Source organism: Manis pentadactyla, chromosome 3, assembly GCF_030020395.1.
Source record: "Manis pentadactyla isolate mManPen7 chromosome 3, mManPen7.hap1, whole genome shotgun sequence".
Taxonomy (NCBI): Eukaryota; Metazoa; Chordata; class Mammalia; order Pholidota; family Manidae; genus Manis; species Manis pentadactyla.
In genome coordinates, this window is record NC_080021.1 from 136215723 (window position 1) to 136232529 (window position 16807).

Consider the following 16807-nt stretch of genomic DNA (forward strand, 5'->3'; position numbering starts at 1 on the left):
GAAGTAATCGAACAGACCACGGAAATACACAGAACCCCCAACAGAAAGGATCCAAGAAGGACAACACCAAGACACATAATAATTAAAATGGCAAAGATCAAGGACAAGGAAAGAGTGTTAAAGGCAGCTAGAGAGAAAAAGGTCACCTATAAAGGGAAACCCATCAGGCTAACGTCAGATTTCTCAACAGAAACCCTACAGGCCAGAAGAGAATGGCATGATATATTTAATACAATGAAACAGAAGGGCCTTGAACCAAGGATACTGTATCCAGCACGACTATCATTCAAATATGACGGTGGGATTAAACAATTCCCAGACAAACAAAAGCTGAGGGAATTTGCTTTCCACAAACCACCTCTACAGAACATCTTACAGGGACTGCTCTAGATGGGAGCACTCCTAGAAAGAGCACAGCACAAAACACCCAACATATGAAGAATCGAGGAGGAGGAACAAGAAGGGAGAGGAGAAAAGAATCTCCAGATAGTGTATATAACAGCTCAATAAGCGAGCTAAGTTAGGCAGTAAGATACTAAAGAGGCTAACCTTGAACCTTTGGTAACCACGAATTTAAAGCCTGCAATGGCAATAAGTACATATCTTTCAATAGTCACCCTAAATGTTAATGGGTTGAATGCACCAATCAAAAGACACAGAGTAACAGAATGGATAAAAAAGCAAGACCCATCTATATGCTGCTTACAAGAAACTCACCTCAAACCCAAAGACATGTACAGACTAAAAGTCAAGGGATGGAAAAACATATTTCAAGCAAACAACAGTGAGAAGAAAGCAGGGGTTGCAGTACTAATATCAGACAAAATAGACTTCAAAACAAAGAAAGTAACGAGAGATAAAGAAGGACACTACATAATGATAAAGGGCTCAGTCAAACAAGAGGATATAACCATTCTAAATATATATGCACCCAACACAGGAGCACCAGCATATGTGAAACAAATACTAACAGAACTAAAGGGGGATATAGGCTGCAATGCATTCATTCTAGGAGACTTCCACACACCACTCACCCCAAAGGATAGATCCACTGGGCAGAAAATAAGTAAGGACACAGAGGCACTGAACAACACACTAGAACAGATGGACCTAATAGACATCCACAGAACTCTACATCCAAAAGCAACAGGATACACATTCTTCTCAAGTGCACATGGAACATTCTCCAGAATAGACCACATACTAGGCCACAAAAAGAGCCTCAGAAAATTCCAAAAGATTGAAATCCTACCAACCAACTTTTCAGACCACAAAGGCATAAAACTAGAAATAAACTGTACAAAGAAAGCAAAGAGGCTCACAAACACATGGAGGCTTAACAACACGCTCCTAAATAATCAATGGATCAATGACCAAATCAAAATGGAGATCCAGCAATATATGGAAACAAATGACAACAACAACACTAAGCCCCAACTTCTGTGGGACACAGCAAAAGCAGTCTTAAGAGGAAAGTATATAGCAATCCAAGCATATTTAAAAAAGGAAGAGCAATCCCAAATAAATGGTCTAATGTCACAATTATCGAAATTGGAAAAAGAAGAACAGATGAGGCCTAAGGTCAGCAGAAGGAGGGACATAATAAAGATCAGAGAAGAAATAAATAAAATTGAGAAGAATAAAACAATAGCAAAAATCAATGAAACCAAGAGCTGGTTCTTCGAGAAAATAATCAAAATAGATAAGCCTCTACTCAGACTTATTAAGAAGAAAAGAGAGTCAACACAAATCAACAGTATCAGAAACAAGAAAGGAAAAATCACAACGGACCCCACGGAAATGCAAAGAATTATCAGAGAATACTATGAAAACCTATATGCTAACAAGCTGGGAAACCTAGGAGAAATGGACAACTTCCTAGAAAAATACAACCTTCCAAGACTGACCCAGGAAGAAACAGAAAATCTAAACAGACCAATTACCAGCAACGAAATTGAAGCGGTAATCAAAAAACTACCAAAGAACAAAACCCCCGGGCCAGATGGATTTACCTCAGAATTTTATCAGACTTACAGGGAAGACATAATACCCATTCTCCTTAAAGTTTTCCAAAAAATAGAGGAGGAGGGGATACTCCCAAACTCATTCTATGAAGCCAACATCACCCTAATACCAAAACCAGGCAAACACCCCACCAAAAAAGAAAACTACAGACCAATATCCCTGATGAACGTAGATGCAAAAATACTCAACAAAATATTAGCAAACCGAATTCAAAAATACATCAAAAGGATCATACACCATGACCAAGTGGGATTCATCCCAGGGATGCAAGGATGGTACAACATTCGAAAGTCCATCAACATCATCCACCACATCAACAAAAAGAAAGACAAAAACCACATGATCATCTCCATAGATGCTGAAAAAGCATTTGACAAAGTTCAACATCCATTCATGTTAAAAACTCTCAGCAAAATGGGAATAGAGGGCAAGTACCTCAACATAATAAAGGCCATCTATGATAAACCCACAGCCAACATTATATTGAACAGCGAGAAGCTGAAAGCATTTCCTCTGAGATCGGGAACTAGACAGAGATGCCCACTCTCTCCACTGTTATTTAACATAGTACTGGAGGTCCTAGCCACGGCAATCAGACAAAATAAAGAAATACAAGGAATCCAGATTGGTAAAGAAGAAGTTAAACTGTCACTATTTGCAGATGACATGATACTGTACATAAAAAACCCTAAAGACTCCACCCCAAAACTACTAGAACTGATATCGGAATACAGCAAAGTTGCAGGATACAAAATCAACACACAGAAATCTGTGGCTTTCCTATATACTAACAATGAACCAACAGAAAGAGAAATCAGGAAAACAACTCCATTCACAATTGCACCAAAAAAAATAAAATACCTAGGAATGAACCTAACCAAAGAAGTGAAAGACTTATACTCTGAAAACTACAAGTCACTCTTAAGAGAAATTAAAGGGGACACTAACAGATGGAAACTCATCCCATGCTCGTGGCTAGGAAGAATTAATATCGTCAAAATGGCCATCCTGCCCAAAGCAATATACAGATTTGATGCAATCCCTATGAAACTACCAGCAACATTCTTCAATGAACTGGAACAAATAATTCAAAAATTCATATGGAAACACCAAAGACCCCGAATAGCGAAAGCAATCCTGAGAAAGAAGAATAAAGTAGGGGGGATCTCACTCCCCAACTTCAAGCTCTACTATAAAGCCATAGTAATCAAGACAATTTGGTACTGGCACAAGAGCAGAGCCACAGACCAATGGAACAGACTAGACAATCCAGACATTAACCCAGACATATATGGTCAATTAATATTTGATAAAGGAGCCATGGACATACAATGGCGAAATGACAGTCTCTTCAACAGGTGGTGCTGGCAAAACTGGACAGCTACATGTAGGAGAATGAAACTGGACCATTGTCTAACCCCATATACAAAAGTAAACTCAAAATGGATCAAAGACCTGAATGTAAGTCATGAAACCATTAAACTCTTGGAAGAAAACATAGGCAAAAACCTCTTAGACATAAACATGAGTGACCTCTTCTTGAACATATCTCCCCGGGCAAGGAAAACAACAGCAAAAATGAGTAAGTGGGACTATATTAAGCTGAAAAGCTTCTGTACAGCAAAAGACACCATCAATAGAACAAAAAGGATCCCTACAGTATGGGAGAATATATTTGAAAATGACACATCCGATAAAGGCTTGACATCCAGAATATATAAAGAGCTCACATGCCTCAACAAACAAAAAACAAATAACCCAATTAAAAAATGGGCAGAGGAATTGAACAGACAGTTCTCCAAAAAAGAAACACAGATGGCCAGCAGACACATGAAAAGATGCTCCACATCGCTAATTATCAGAGAAATGCAAATTAAAACTACAATGAGGTATCACCTCACACCAGTAAGGATGGCTGCCATCCAAAAGACAAACAACAACAAATGTTGGCGAGGCTGTGGAGAAAGGGGAACCCTCCTACACTGCTGGTGGGAATGTAAGTTAGTTCAACCATTGTAGAAAGCAGTATGGAGGTACATCAAAATGCTCAAAACAGACTTACCATTTGACCCAGGAATTCCACTCCTAGGAATTTACCCTAAAAACACAGCACTCAAGTTTGAGAAAGACAGATGCACCCCGATGTTTATCGCAGCACTATTTACAATAGCCAAGAATTGGAAGCAACCTAAATGTCCATGGATAGATGAATGGATAAAGAAGATGTGGTACATATACACAATGGAATACTACTCAGCCATAAGAAAAGGGCAAATCCAATCATTTGCAGCAACATGGATGGAGCTGGAGGGTATTATGCTCAGTGAAACAAGCCAAGCGGAGAAAGAGAAATACCAAATGATTTCACTTATCTGTGGAATATAAGAACAAAGGAAAAACTGAAGGAACAAAACAGCAGCAGAATCACAGAACTCAAGAATGGACTAACAGGTACCAAAGGGAAAGGGACTGGGGAGGGTGGGTGGGGAGGGAGGGATAAGGGGGGGAGAAGTAGGGGTGTATTAAGATTAACATGCATGGGGGGGTAGGAGAAAAGGGAGGGCTGTACAACACAGAGAAGGCAAGTAGTGATTCTACAACATTTTGCTATGCTGATGGACAGTGACTGTAAAGGGGTTTATAGGGGAGACCTGGTATAGGGGAGAGCCTAGTAAACATAATATTCGTCATGTAAGTGTAGATTAGTGATACCAAAAAAAAAAAAAAAAAAAAAAGGGGGCAGTTCCTGTGTGGTAACCTCCAATGAGTTCTACACAAGGGTATAAAGGGCATATAAAAGTGTAGGCAAAGGGTCTGTTTGCGTCTATACAGAAGATCAAAGCCTAATTGGGCTACCCCGAAAATGAACTAAGATACGATATGAAAGAGAACTTCCAACATCAGCACTCTCTGGAAGACTCGTGCCAGAAGATGATCATCAAAAAACCCCAACAACGATCCACGCACTGCTACAGCTGTAGATGCACTCATTTCACCAGCTCCTGGACTTGCCATGGGAATGAGGAAGGAGATATCTAAGCTGGCCTGTGCATACAGTAAAACAACAAATTTGACTGGATCTATACTGTTGGAACTCAACCAAGAATTAGGAGAAGTGCAAATTGTAGCACTCCAGAATCTTACAACTACAGACCATTTACTGTTAAAAGAACATAAGGGATGTGAACATTCCCCAGGAATGGGTTGTTTTAATTTGTCTGATTTCTCTCAGACTGTTCAAGTTCAGTTGGACAATATCCACCATATCATAGATAAGTTTTCACAAATGCCTAAGGTGCCTAACTGGTTTTCTTGGTATCACTGGAGAGGGCTGGTTATTACAGGTATGCTTTGGTTATGTAACTATACTCCTATTATGTTAATGTGTGTGCGCAATTTAAGTAGTAGCTTAAAACCTATACATGCTGAAGTTACTCTACAAGAAGATATGTCAAAGAAATAATCAATCTTCCCATGTTTTCTTCTGCCTGCTACTTCTATAGCTTTTCTTCTTCCTTCCTAATTACAACCCTTAAATAGAATTCGTGCCTCATATCAAATTTACCGAGTATCATAATTCTTCCAAGTGGTAAAGATACCTCAAGACAAATGCTGGGCATAGAAGCCACAGGGCATAAATCTGCAAAGAAGTAAAAAGCTAACCTTTTCAAACAGTAAGGCTTCTCTCTCACTTACCAACTTTACATTTCCCTGTATGGCCCCGGAAGATGACTGGTTAGCCAGAGACAGGTAAGATTCCTCAAGGGAGGAACAACCTAAGACAGGCACAGTCGCAGGGGGGCCATCAGGTGAGAAATTGGGGATTAACAGAGGTGAGGCTTAGAACCTCACCCCCCCTGTTCTGAGAGAAATCTTCTGCATACGTGGATGTTTTATTGCCCTTGTCTAGCTTGGATTAACACATAGTCTACAGGCACACACCTGATCATCTACATTTGCTCTCTTACAACACTAAACTATGTTTTCTACCTTTATCTTGTATCTACCTACCACTTCAGCATTTTATTAAAAATAATAATAATAAAGAGAGAAATGTGGTATCCACATATAAATCAAGTATAAAAACCAAATGAGTATTCATATTTGAACTGTTTATAGTTCATAATGCATGAGCAAAACCGAAAGTTTCTGTGATGACTGCCCTTGTACTGTTCACTATGTAACTTATTCATTATGTAAGAATTTGTTCTCCATGTAAGAACTTGTTTGTTATGCCTCAGAAGATTGGAGACTGACGAAAATTAGGCTTGGGGTGTATTAATGATTGTGCATTGAGCATTGACTCCCCTATACAGAATTTTATTGTCGTTAACAACCATTTGATCAATAAATATGAGATGCCCTCACAAAAAATAAATAAATAAATAAATAAATAAATAAATAAATAAAAATAAAAAAATAAAAAAGGACTGACTTCCAATGGTAAAATAAATAAGTAACTGGGATGTAATGTATAGCATAAGGAATATAGTCAAGATATTGTAACAGCTTAGTAGGGTGATAGCTGGAACCTAGAATTATGTATATAAATGTTTTATCACTGTGTTGTACACTTGAAACTAATGTAATGTAATACTGTGCGTCAACTACCCTTCAATAAAAAATAATTATTTTAAAAAAAAAATGCTATTTCAAAATAATTTCTTCAGGAATAAAGCAATACAGAGTAATGAGTTAGCAACAAAATGAGAGTGCCACAAACCATTCTGACAGCCAGTAATATTATGAACAGAATGCTCTTTCCACCCACAGGAAAATGGTGTGGGAACTGTACACTATCTAAAGTCAACCACCAACACATTGTGTATGGAATATGAGGTCAGAGAAAGCTTCAGAATCTGCTTTTCAGGGACAGGCTCTCAAAAGAAAGGTAACCCGCACTAAGCGGTGAAAATGCAGTCCGAATTCCATCCCAGTGTAATCCCCCCCATCCATGGAGAAGCACCTGTCACCCTTTTGACAGTTTGGGTTCAGCTGCCCTTCCACTGCCTACTGAGCTAAGAAGTAATTTATTTTTTTAAATGGCATAAAAGGAGAGGATGGAGGACAGATGGTGCCAGCAAAACAACCACAAAGCTGACACCGACCTAAGTTGCAGCTCAAACCTTAGGGTAAATCAACTCTGGGGCCACACAGCCTGGATCCAAACCCCAATTTCACCACCTACCAGTCTGGTAATTTTAACAATTCATTTCATTTCTCTGGGTCTCAGTTTCTTCATCTGTAAAATAGAACTATGACAGTGCCTACTTCACAGGTCAAGTGCTGGGAATAATGCCTGGCATACTGTCAGCACAATATAGATATTCTAGGTAATGTTATCATTATTATTATTGTCCTCACTGTTCTTAGACTAAATATTAGTGAGAAGAAAAACAACACTATAAAGTATACTCAAGTTCCAGTTTAACATTGTTACCAGATATTTTGTTCATAGTTCAATAACAGTGGTATCACTGTTGATATTTTCATTCCTATCCTCTAGAGCTCACAGTCAAATTCAGTCACCAAGTGTTAAGTTCATACCACATGAAATCAGAAGCACAAAGAAGCATAATTCAACATGCATCAAAAGTATAGCATTTACATAAAACAGAATAACATTGAACCATAAAAAGGAATGAAATTCTGATATATGTTACAACTTGGATGAACCTTGAAAACATGCCAAGTAAAATAAATCAGATACAAAATGATTAATAGTATATGATTCCACCTATATGAAGTACCTAGATGAGGCAAATCCATAGAGACACAAAGCAGAATAGTTTACAAGGAGTTGGGGTGGGGATTAAGGAGAATAGGGAGTTGTGTTTAATGGGTATAGAATTTGTGTTTGGAAAGATAAAAAAATTCTGGAAATGGGTAATGATGATAACTAAATAACAGGATAATGTGCTTAATGCCAATGAAATGTACACTTAAAATGGCTAAAATAGTAATTTTATACTATGACTACCGTACCACAATTTTAAAAAGTATTTTTAAAAACACAGCCTGTATTTTCAACAAGAAAGTTAAAAATCAGTATCAGTCTTAATGGGATTAAAATAAATGATAGGTCATGTATTCTCAAGTTCCTAACTGTGGACACCAAAGGAATCAGTATCAACTCTTAGCTGACCTTGGTTTAAAATACATACCTGAAAATGGGTACATACTTTGCAAATTACATAAGGAACATTATTTCACTTTGTTGATACAGTCAATTTTTTTTTTAGCAACTTGAAGGGAAAGAGAAAGAGAACTACACTGAGGAGATACCTGTATGTGTGGTCAATGAATAAGGGTGGCTTTATGAGGAGGTATTTATCCATATAGAAACATCGTAACATGAGTGCAGTAGTATACTTGAGCACAGCACCATAAATGGATGTGTAAATCAACTGGTATTCAATTCAGAAGTAGAGAGGGTTCCCATGTACTGATAAACCATAATTTCAGTCACTAAAATATCCCCAAATTGAAAACAGAAATTGAAGTCCATTATTTTGATATATATAATAAAATGAAATATTTGAAATCTCTACTCCAAACACCCCAAGAAAAAGGCATAAAACAAAGACACACTGAAAATGAATTTAGTTAAGTTACCATTTTTCCCAGAATGGCTTAGGATAAGGGATTCTAGTTAGGATAATTTAATTCCCTAGTAAACTCATAACTACCATGTATCAAATATCATTCAAGGAATAATAATTTTCAGAGAACTAGAATGCAATTTTCAAAGAACCTAAGGCAAAAACCAGACTAATAATGTTACAAACACTTACATAGCTCTTACAATATGCTTATTTTATCCTAAGCTCTTTTCATATACTAACTCATTTTATTCTTACTACAATCTTCTAAGAAAACTATTCTTATTATTCCCACTTCACAAACAAGGAAACTGAGCTATACAGGGATCAAACACCTTGTCCAGGCTCACTGTGGCAGAACTAAGCCTTGAATACTGAACTGTGGTTCCCCAGTCCCTGTTTTTTAATCACTGTGGTTTACTATCTCTTGGGGATGTTAAGGAATGAAGTAAATAAACTACAGGCAAACTCAAAATGCAAAATAGTTTGGAGGTCAAATATAATAAGAGTTCTGAGGAAATCACCATTATTACACCACCAGAGAATGAATGACATTCATAATGATGGCGTTGAAACATAAAGGGGGGTTAAAATGTATTCAGTATACCTAGTGTTTAAGAAGGCAAGGGATTGTTTAGTGCATTTAAAAATTTTTCATCCAAGGCAGCCAATATGATTTTCATTTCTAAAGGAGTAAAGCTTTCAACTATCTAAAATTTTTCATTCTCTGAGGGCTCCAAACAGAAGGACTGTACTGAGCAATCTTATTTGCCACTTACCTCATTCGTAAAGATGAGGATGGTGAATGTGGTGTGTAAGCGAGTAAAAAATTAAGCTTTCCAGGTATTTTAATTCCCGGCATATTAAAACTTAATACTAAAGATATTAGAAAGTGTCAAATCATTTGGACAGATGAGTGAACAAACTCACAGAATTACATGTAACTATTTTGAAAAGCCTAGAATTTGATTGTTAGTAGTAGAGTTATTTAAAAACAACTTTGAAGTCACACACAAACCTGAACTTAAAGCCTGGCTCCACCATTTAGTCACTATAAATTTGGCAAGTTATGCATCTACCTACCACTTCAGCATTTTATTAAAAATAATAATAACAATAATAATAACAAGGGAGAAATGTGGGATTCACATAAAAATCAAGTATAAAAATCAAACGAATAATCATATTTGACCTGATTGTTTATAGTTCATGATGCGTGATCAAAACCGTAAGTTTCTGTGATATGACTGCCCTTGCACTGTTCACCATGTAAGAATTTATTCACTATGCAAGAACTTGTTCACCATGTAAGAACCTGTTGGTTACGCTTCAGAAGATTGAAGACTGTTGAGAATTAGGCTTGGGGTTGATTAATGATTGTGCATTGAGTCCCCTATACAGAATTTTATTGTTGTTAACAACCATTTGATCAATAAATATGAGAGATGCCCTCTCAAAAAAAAAAATTTTTTTTGGCAAGTTAATTTCACATAACTAAGCTTCGGTTGCCTTCTCTGTAAATTGAGGAGAGTAATACCTAACTCAAAGGTTGTTGTGTAAACTAAGGAGAAAACATGTGCAAAGTGCTGAACACAATTCCTGGGACCATGGAATTGACCATGGCAGATGGTCAACAACGAGCAACTACTATTAACTCCCTAACCTTATTCTACTCTGTCCCACAAATAGAAGAATCAAATTAAAAATTTGCTAAGTATGATAATGCTGTATTAAAAAATGTAACATACTTAGAGTACAAGATAGAAAACCAAACCATCAGTGAGATCAAAGATTTCAGAATCCTGCTTCTCCTCCCCTATCTAGTCAGGTTGCTTTTGTAATAACCCGAATTCCTTCATCAACAATATGAATCCTATTATTGTTTGCCGTCTAAATATTCCTGGTGGGGTTCTGTTGCTTATTTATTTTGATGGCTAACTTTGCAAGGGGAATTGTCATTTCTTGAAAACCAAAAAAAATTTCCAGGAAAAAGGAACAGTTTAACTGTCCCATCCATCTCAATAGCTGACTGGATCCCATTCGGATCATGAATTATCACAAGAGATTTTCACATTATTGCATCACCTCCTTATCCAACAAATACAGGCGTTAATGAGCAAAACTGCAGACGGCAGAGAACGAATGAGCTTGAGAAACACCAAAACTCAAAACTTGGTGCTCTCAGTAAGGATCCTCGAGGGGGAGGAGAAGGGGGAGGGGATAAGTTACACTGCCAGTGAAAATAAACAGAACCGGAACTCTTCTGTCTCCATAAACAGGGATGGAGTCTCGTGAAGCAACGAGCGGAGGGGAGCGGGTGAGGTGGGCCTGGAAGCGAGAGAGGAAGTAGGCGGCCCCGGGGGCTGAGGAAGGGTCTGCGCCACGAGGGAGGGGAGAGACAGAGCCCATGGCCACACCTAAAGTGCAGGCGGAGAGAAGTGGCCGCTCAGCCCAACCCCAGGAAGAGCACAGCCTCAGGAGTCTGGGAAGACTGGAAGGGAATGGGGACCTTGCCGACCAAGGAAAGACGGGGTAGGGGCGAGTTCTCGGTCGCCTTCGGAACGGGCTGCGGCAGTCCCCGCTGCCCTCCCGGCGCCGGAGCGGGGAAAGGTGGGACCCAACGGGGAGCGCAGAGGTTACCTGTCTCAGCTGCCTGCCCACAGATCTCCACTTCCGCAGACTCAGGGTTACCACGGACGACCCAGGCCACGCTGCGTGACGTCACCCACGCGCGCCCGGGCCGCAGACGGCTTGGCCCGCCCCCTTGGGAGAGCGGGGCTCGGCCACGGGGCTAGTGTGCGCAGGCGCAGAGGTGCCCCGGGCATGGGATGGCGTGAGTGGTTGTTGTAGGGTTGTCTTGCTACTCAACTCCTAACAGCAAAATCTTATGGATACGTAAGAAAAAAATGTGACTGAAATACAAAAGTGCACTTTTGGCCCCTTGTTTTACTCTGCCTCTGCTATATACGACCTTTATATAGATTTTCGCTCCACTACAATTTATTGACGTCCTATGCACCAGGCAAGCACGGTTACAGAATCTGGGGATCCAGCGGTGAACAAACACCTCTGTGCCTACCCTCATGGAGATTTCGTTCTAGTTGAGAAAGCGACCATTGAGTAACTCAAATGCGTTCGTAGAGATCCTGAGTGTGTGGAAGAAAAATAGCTGCTCAGAAAATACTAAGAAACTAAAGGAGATAAAGTAGTTTAGATGTCAAGGAAGTGCCCTCTGAAGAGGCTTATTAAACTGAGAAGAGAAGACAGCTCTGTGAAGTTCTGAGGACGAGCAACCAAGAAGACTGACAAAAAAGATGAAAAGCTATGAGGAGGGAACAGAATGTGGTGACCCAGAGAATGAGGAAGTAGGTAGTGGAGACAGTAGGAGCTGAGATCAGCAAGGCAAAGAGAGCTTTGGCAGAGCCTTCCCGGGCACTCATTGTAAGAGGCACAAACTTTAAGTATAATGAGAAGCCAGTGAAGAGTTACAAAGGTATGAGTGACAGGATCCCGTCTTAGAAGATCACCCCGGCTGCTCTATGGGGAGGCAAGAAAAGATGCTGAGAGAACAGCTACTTTAGCAATCATCAGATAAGAAATGATGAAGAGAAATGGACAAATTTAGGGGATAATTTGGAGGTGGATATGGCACACTTGAAGATAGATTAGGTATGTACATAAGAGACAAAAAGCTATCAAAAATGACTCCTAAATTTGGGACCTGAGCAAAAAGTTGGATAAAATGGCTAAAAGAGTTTTTAAGAGATCATGAGATTTGCTGCTCCTCTTTTCAACCCTGATCCCTTTGTTCCTTTGTACCTCTCTGACCATTTCAGCTCAGTTTCTATCAAAGGGCTCCTCTTTCTTTCCCTTTTCCTAACTTTTTCCTCCGTGATCTTTTCTTTTTTGGTGGTGGGGGAGGATCTTTTATTTATTTTTTATTAATGAATTATTGATATACACTCTTATGAAGGTTTCACATGAAAAAACAATGTGGTTACTACATTTACCCATAGTATCAAATCCCCACCCATAACCCAATGCAGTCACTGTCCATCAGTGTAGTAAGATGCCACAGACTCACTATTTGCCTTCTCTGTGCTGTACTGTATTCCCCATGACCCCTCACACCATGTGTACTAAACATAATACCCCTCAATCCCCTTCTCCCTCCCTCCCCACCCATCCTCCCACACCCCTCCTTTTTGGTAACCACTAGTCCCTTCTTGGAGTCTCTGAGGCTGCTGCTATTTTGTTCCTTCAGTTTTGCTTCATTGTTATACTACACAAATGAGGGAAGTCATTTGGTACTTGTCTTTCTCCACCTGGCTTATTTCACTGAGAATAATGTCCTCCAGCTCTATCCATGTTATTGCAAATGATAGGATTTGTTTCTTTCTTATGGCTGAATAGTATTCCATTGTGTATATGTACCACCTCTTCTTTATCAATTCATCTACTGATGGACACTTACGTTGCTTCCATATCTTGGCTATTGTAAATAGTGCTGTGATAAACATAGGGGTGCATATGTCTTTTTGAATCTGAGAACTTGTATTCTTTGGGTAAATTCGAAGGAGTGGGATTCCCAGGTCAAATTGTATTTCTATTTTTAGTTTTTGAGGAACCTCCATATTGCTTTCCACAATCGTTGAACTAGCTTACATTCCCACCAGCACTGTAGGAGGATTCCCCTTTCTCCGCATCCTTGCCAGCATTTGTTGTTCTTAGTCTTTTCTATGCTGGCCATCCTTACTGGTGTGAGGTGATATCTCACTGTGGTTTTAATTTGCATTTTCCTGATGATTAGTGATGCAGAGCATCTTTTCATGTGTCTTTTGGCCATCTGAATTCTACTTTGGAGAATTGTCTCTTCATATCCTCTGCCCATTTTTTAATATGGTTATTTGCTTTTTGGGTATTGAGATGTGTGAGTTCTTTATTTATTTTGGATGTTAACCCCTTGTTGGATATGTCGTTTACAAATATATTCTCCCATACTGTAGGATGCCTTTTTGTTCTGTTGATGGTGAACTTTATCCTACAGAAACTTTTTAGTTTGATGTAGTCCCATGTGTTCATTTTTACTTTTGTTTCCCTTGCTCAAGGAGATGCATTCAGGAAGAATTTGCTCATATTTATATTCAGATTTTTGCCTATGTTTTTTTCTAAGAGTTTTATGGTTTCGTGACTTACATTCAGGTCTTTGATACATTTCAAGTTTACTTTTTTGTATGGGTTTAGACAATAATCCAGTTTCATTCTCTTGCATGTAGCTCTCCAGTTTTGCCAACACCAGTTGTTGAAGAGGCTATCATTTCCCCATTGTATGTCCATAGTTCCTGTATTGTATATTAATTGACCAAATATGATTGGGTTTATATCTGAGCTCTCTAGTCTGTTCCATTGGTCTGTTGTTCTGTTCTTGTGCCAGTAACAAATTGTCTTGATTACTGTGGCTTTGTAGTAGAGCTTGAAGTTGGAGAGTGTAATCCCCCAGCTTTATTCTTCCTTCTCAGGATTGCTTTAGCTATTTGGGGTCCTTTGTGGTTCCATATGAATTTTAGAACAATTTGCTCTAGTTCATTGAAAAATGCTGTTGGTATTTTGGTAGGAATTGCATTGATTCTGTAGATTGCTTTAGGCAGGATGGCCATTTTGACAATATTAATTCTTTCTATCCATGAGCACAGGATGTATTTCCATTTATTCATATCTTTTTAAATTTCTTTCATGAGTGTCTTGTAGTTTTCAAAGTATAGGTCTTTCACTTCGTTGGTTAGGTTTATTCCTAGGTATTTTATTCTTTTTGATGCAGTTGTGAATGGAATTGTTTTTCTGATTTCTCTTTCTGCTAGTTCATCATCCTCCTTGATCTTTTTATGCTACATTAGAAGCTGCAAACTGAAAAGCCTACAGAGCCCAGGCAGGGAGCCCAAAGGAGTGAAGCTCATGGATAGAGATGATGGAGGACTGGAGTTCATGGTCTCTACTCAGCTCTAGTTGATTTCTGCCAAACAGGAAGGCCAGCCCAGTAATGTCAGTTCCTCTTGTTTATTTATTTATTTTATTAAGGTATCATTGATACATAATCTTATAAAGGTTTCACATGAGCAACATTGTGGTTATTACATTCACCCATATTATCAAGTCCCCCACACACATACCCACTGCAGTCACTGTTCATCAGCCTAGTAAGATGCTATAGAGTCACTACTTGTCTTCTCTGTGCTATAGTGCCTTCCCTGTGCCCACCCCTACATTATGTGTGCTAATCATAATGCCGTTTAATCACCTTCTCCCTCCCTCCCCACCTGCCCTCCCACACCCCTCCCCTTTGGTAACCACTAGTCCCTTCTTGGAGTCTGTGAGTCTGCTGCTGTTTTGTTTCATCAGTTTTTCTTCATTGTTATACTTCACAAATGAGGGAAATCATTTGGTACTTGTCTTTCTCCACCTGCCTTATTTCACTGAGCATAATACCCTCTAGCTCCATCCATGTTGTTGCAAATGGTAGGATTTCTTTTCTTCTTATGGCTGAATAATATTCCATTGTGTATATGTACCACCTCTTCTTTATCCTTTCATCTACTGAACTTAGGTTGCTTCCCCATTGTATGTCCTTCCCCATTGTTAGCAACCAATTTAGGTTGTTTTCATATCTTTGCTATTGTAAATAGTGCTGCGATAAACACAGGGGTGCATATGTCTTTTTGAATCCGGGATCTTGTTTTCTTCAGATAAAAATTCCTAGGAGTGGAATTCCTGGGTCAAATAATATTTCTATTTTTAGTTTTTTGAGGAACCTCCATACTGCTTTCCACAATGGTTGAATAATTTACATTCCCACCAACAGTGTAGGAGGGTTCCCCTTTCTCCACATCCTCACCAGGATTTGTTGTTCCTCCGTCTTTTGGATGTTGGCCATCCTATAAGTTTCTCTCATTTTTAAGAAATCAGTACACAGATACTTACATGAAATCTCCCAAATTTTAAATGTTTGTCGCTAATTTGAATTTTGTTAAACTGTTATTTTGGACAAAACAAAACACACCTGCAGGCCAAGACTTTACCTCCTCAGTGGATATTTTCCCAGAGTGGTGACTTTGTCTACTCTTGTGTGATTACCACCTGTAAGCTGATAACTCCCAAGAGCTCCACCTAAACCTTTTACAAGTTTCTTTTTGAAATATTCAAATTCCATGTAGATGTGCAGTTTAGAGCCTCAAATTTGACATTTAAAACAACTCATCATCTACCCCACCCTCAAACCTAACCTACTCAAGAATCCGTCTCAGTTAATAGCACCAACTTCCACCCAGTCTTCAATGCCTGAAATCCAGGATCATCCCAGACTCATCCCTCTCCCATATCCCACAGTCCAACCAAATCTTAGACTTGATCTTGGTCTCCACAATATTGGACTTGACCTTGATCTTCATGATATTACCACATCTGCCCATCACCTCCATCCTTCCTAGCCACTGCCTTGGCCTACAGTTTCCTTATCTCTTTTTGGAAAGGTCACTCTGCACCTCAGTTGTCTCACTTGTAAAATGACAGGATTTAAACTAGTTGATTCCAAGATCTGTTCCATTTGTAAAAGTCTGTTTTATAAAGGTACTGAACATATCACAATAGTTACCTACAATTCTTTGTGGATTTTTGCCTGGCTGCTCTAATACCAAGTATATTGTGACCAGGTTGACAGAAAAAAACTAGACTTGATAGAAATGATCAATACAAAACAAGACTAACAGTGGCTAAAACTGGGCATCTGTTACAGAATAAAAACTAAAAAAGAAAAGATCGTTAACATGCAAAACTGGAAAAATAGAGAAAAACTAGGTAAAAATTGTCATTTGTTAAAAGTTGATGAAAAATCAAACTGTCTTGACAAAATTTAGATCTATGAAATTTGTTCAGAAAAAAATTTGGTCTTGATTAATGAACCACAAAAGAAAGCTTATAATGTCCGATGCTATGATAGCTATAATTTTTCCTGAAGAAAAAAAATAATACTAAATTATAATTGCAGTGTAATGTTTACATGTAAAAGAATTGGAACTGGCTCCAGTAAAAATAATTTTAGTAAAATAAACAAGAAACAGTTTCACTGTAATATAAAGTTGATCATGGCATTAAGTTGGCATAATGAGATTTACTCCAGAAAATAACTT

At 38.7% G+C, this 16807-nt stretch overlaps 1 protein-coding gene across 16 annotated transcripts in view; it reads right to left on the reverse strand.

Moving 5' to 3' along the window:
- The window catches only part of AOPEP (aminopeptidase O (putative)), a 375534-nt gene extending 364138 nt beyond the window's left edge, over positions 1–11396 (reverse strand). For 8 of the 16 annotated variants that reach the window (XR_008996479.1, XM_036904364.2, XM_057498500.1 and 5 more), the window contains exon 1: positions 11268–11396. The gene's annotated coding sequence lies outside the window, so the exon portion shown is untranslated. The remainder of the gene's footprint in view (positions 1–11267) is intronic. The other 8 variants (XM_036904363.2, XM_036904360.2, XM_057498497.1 and 5 more) reach the window with 4 other exon arrangements.
- Between the last annotated feature and the right edge of the window lie 5411 nt (positions 11397–16807).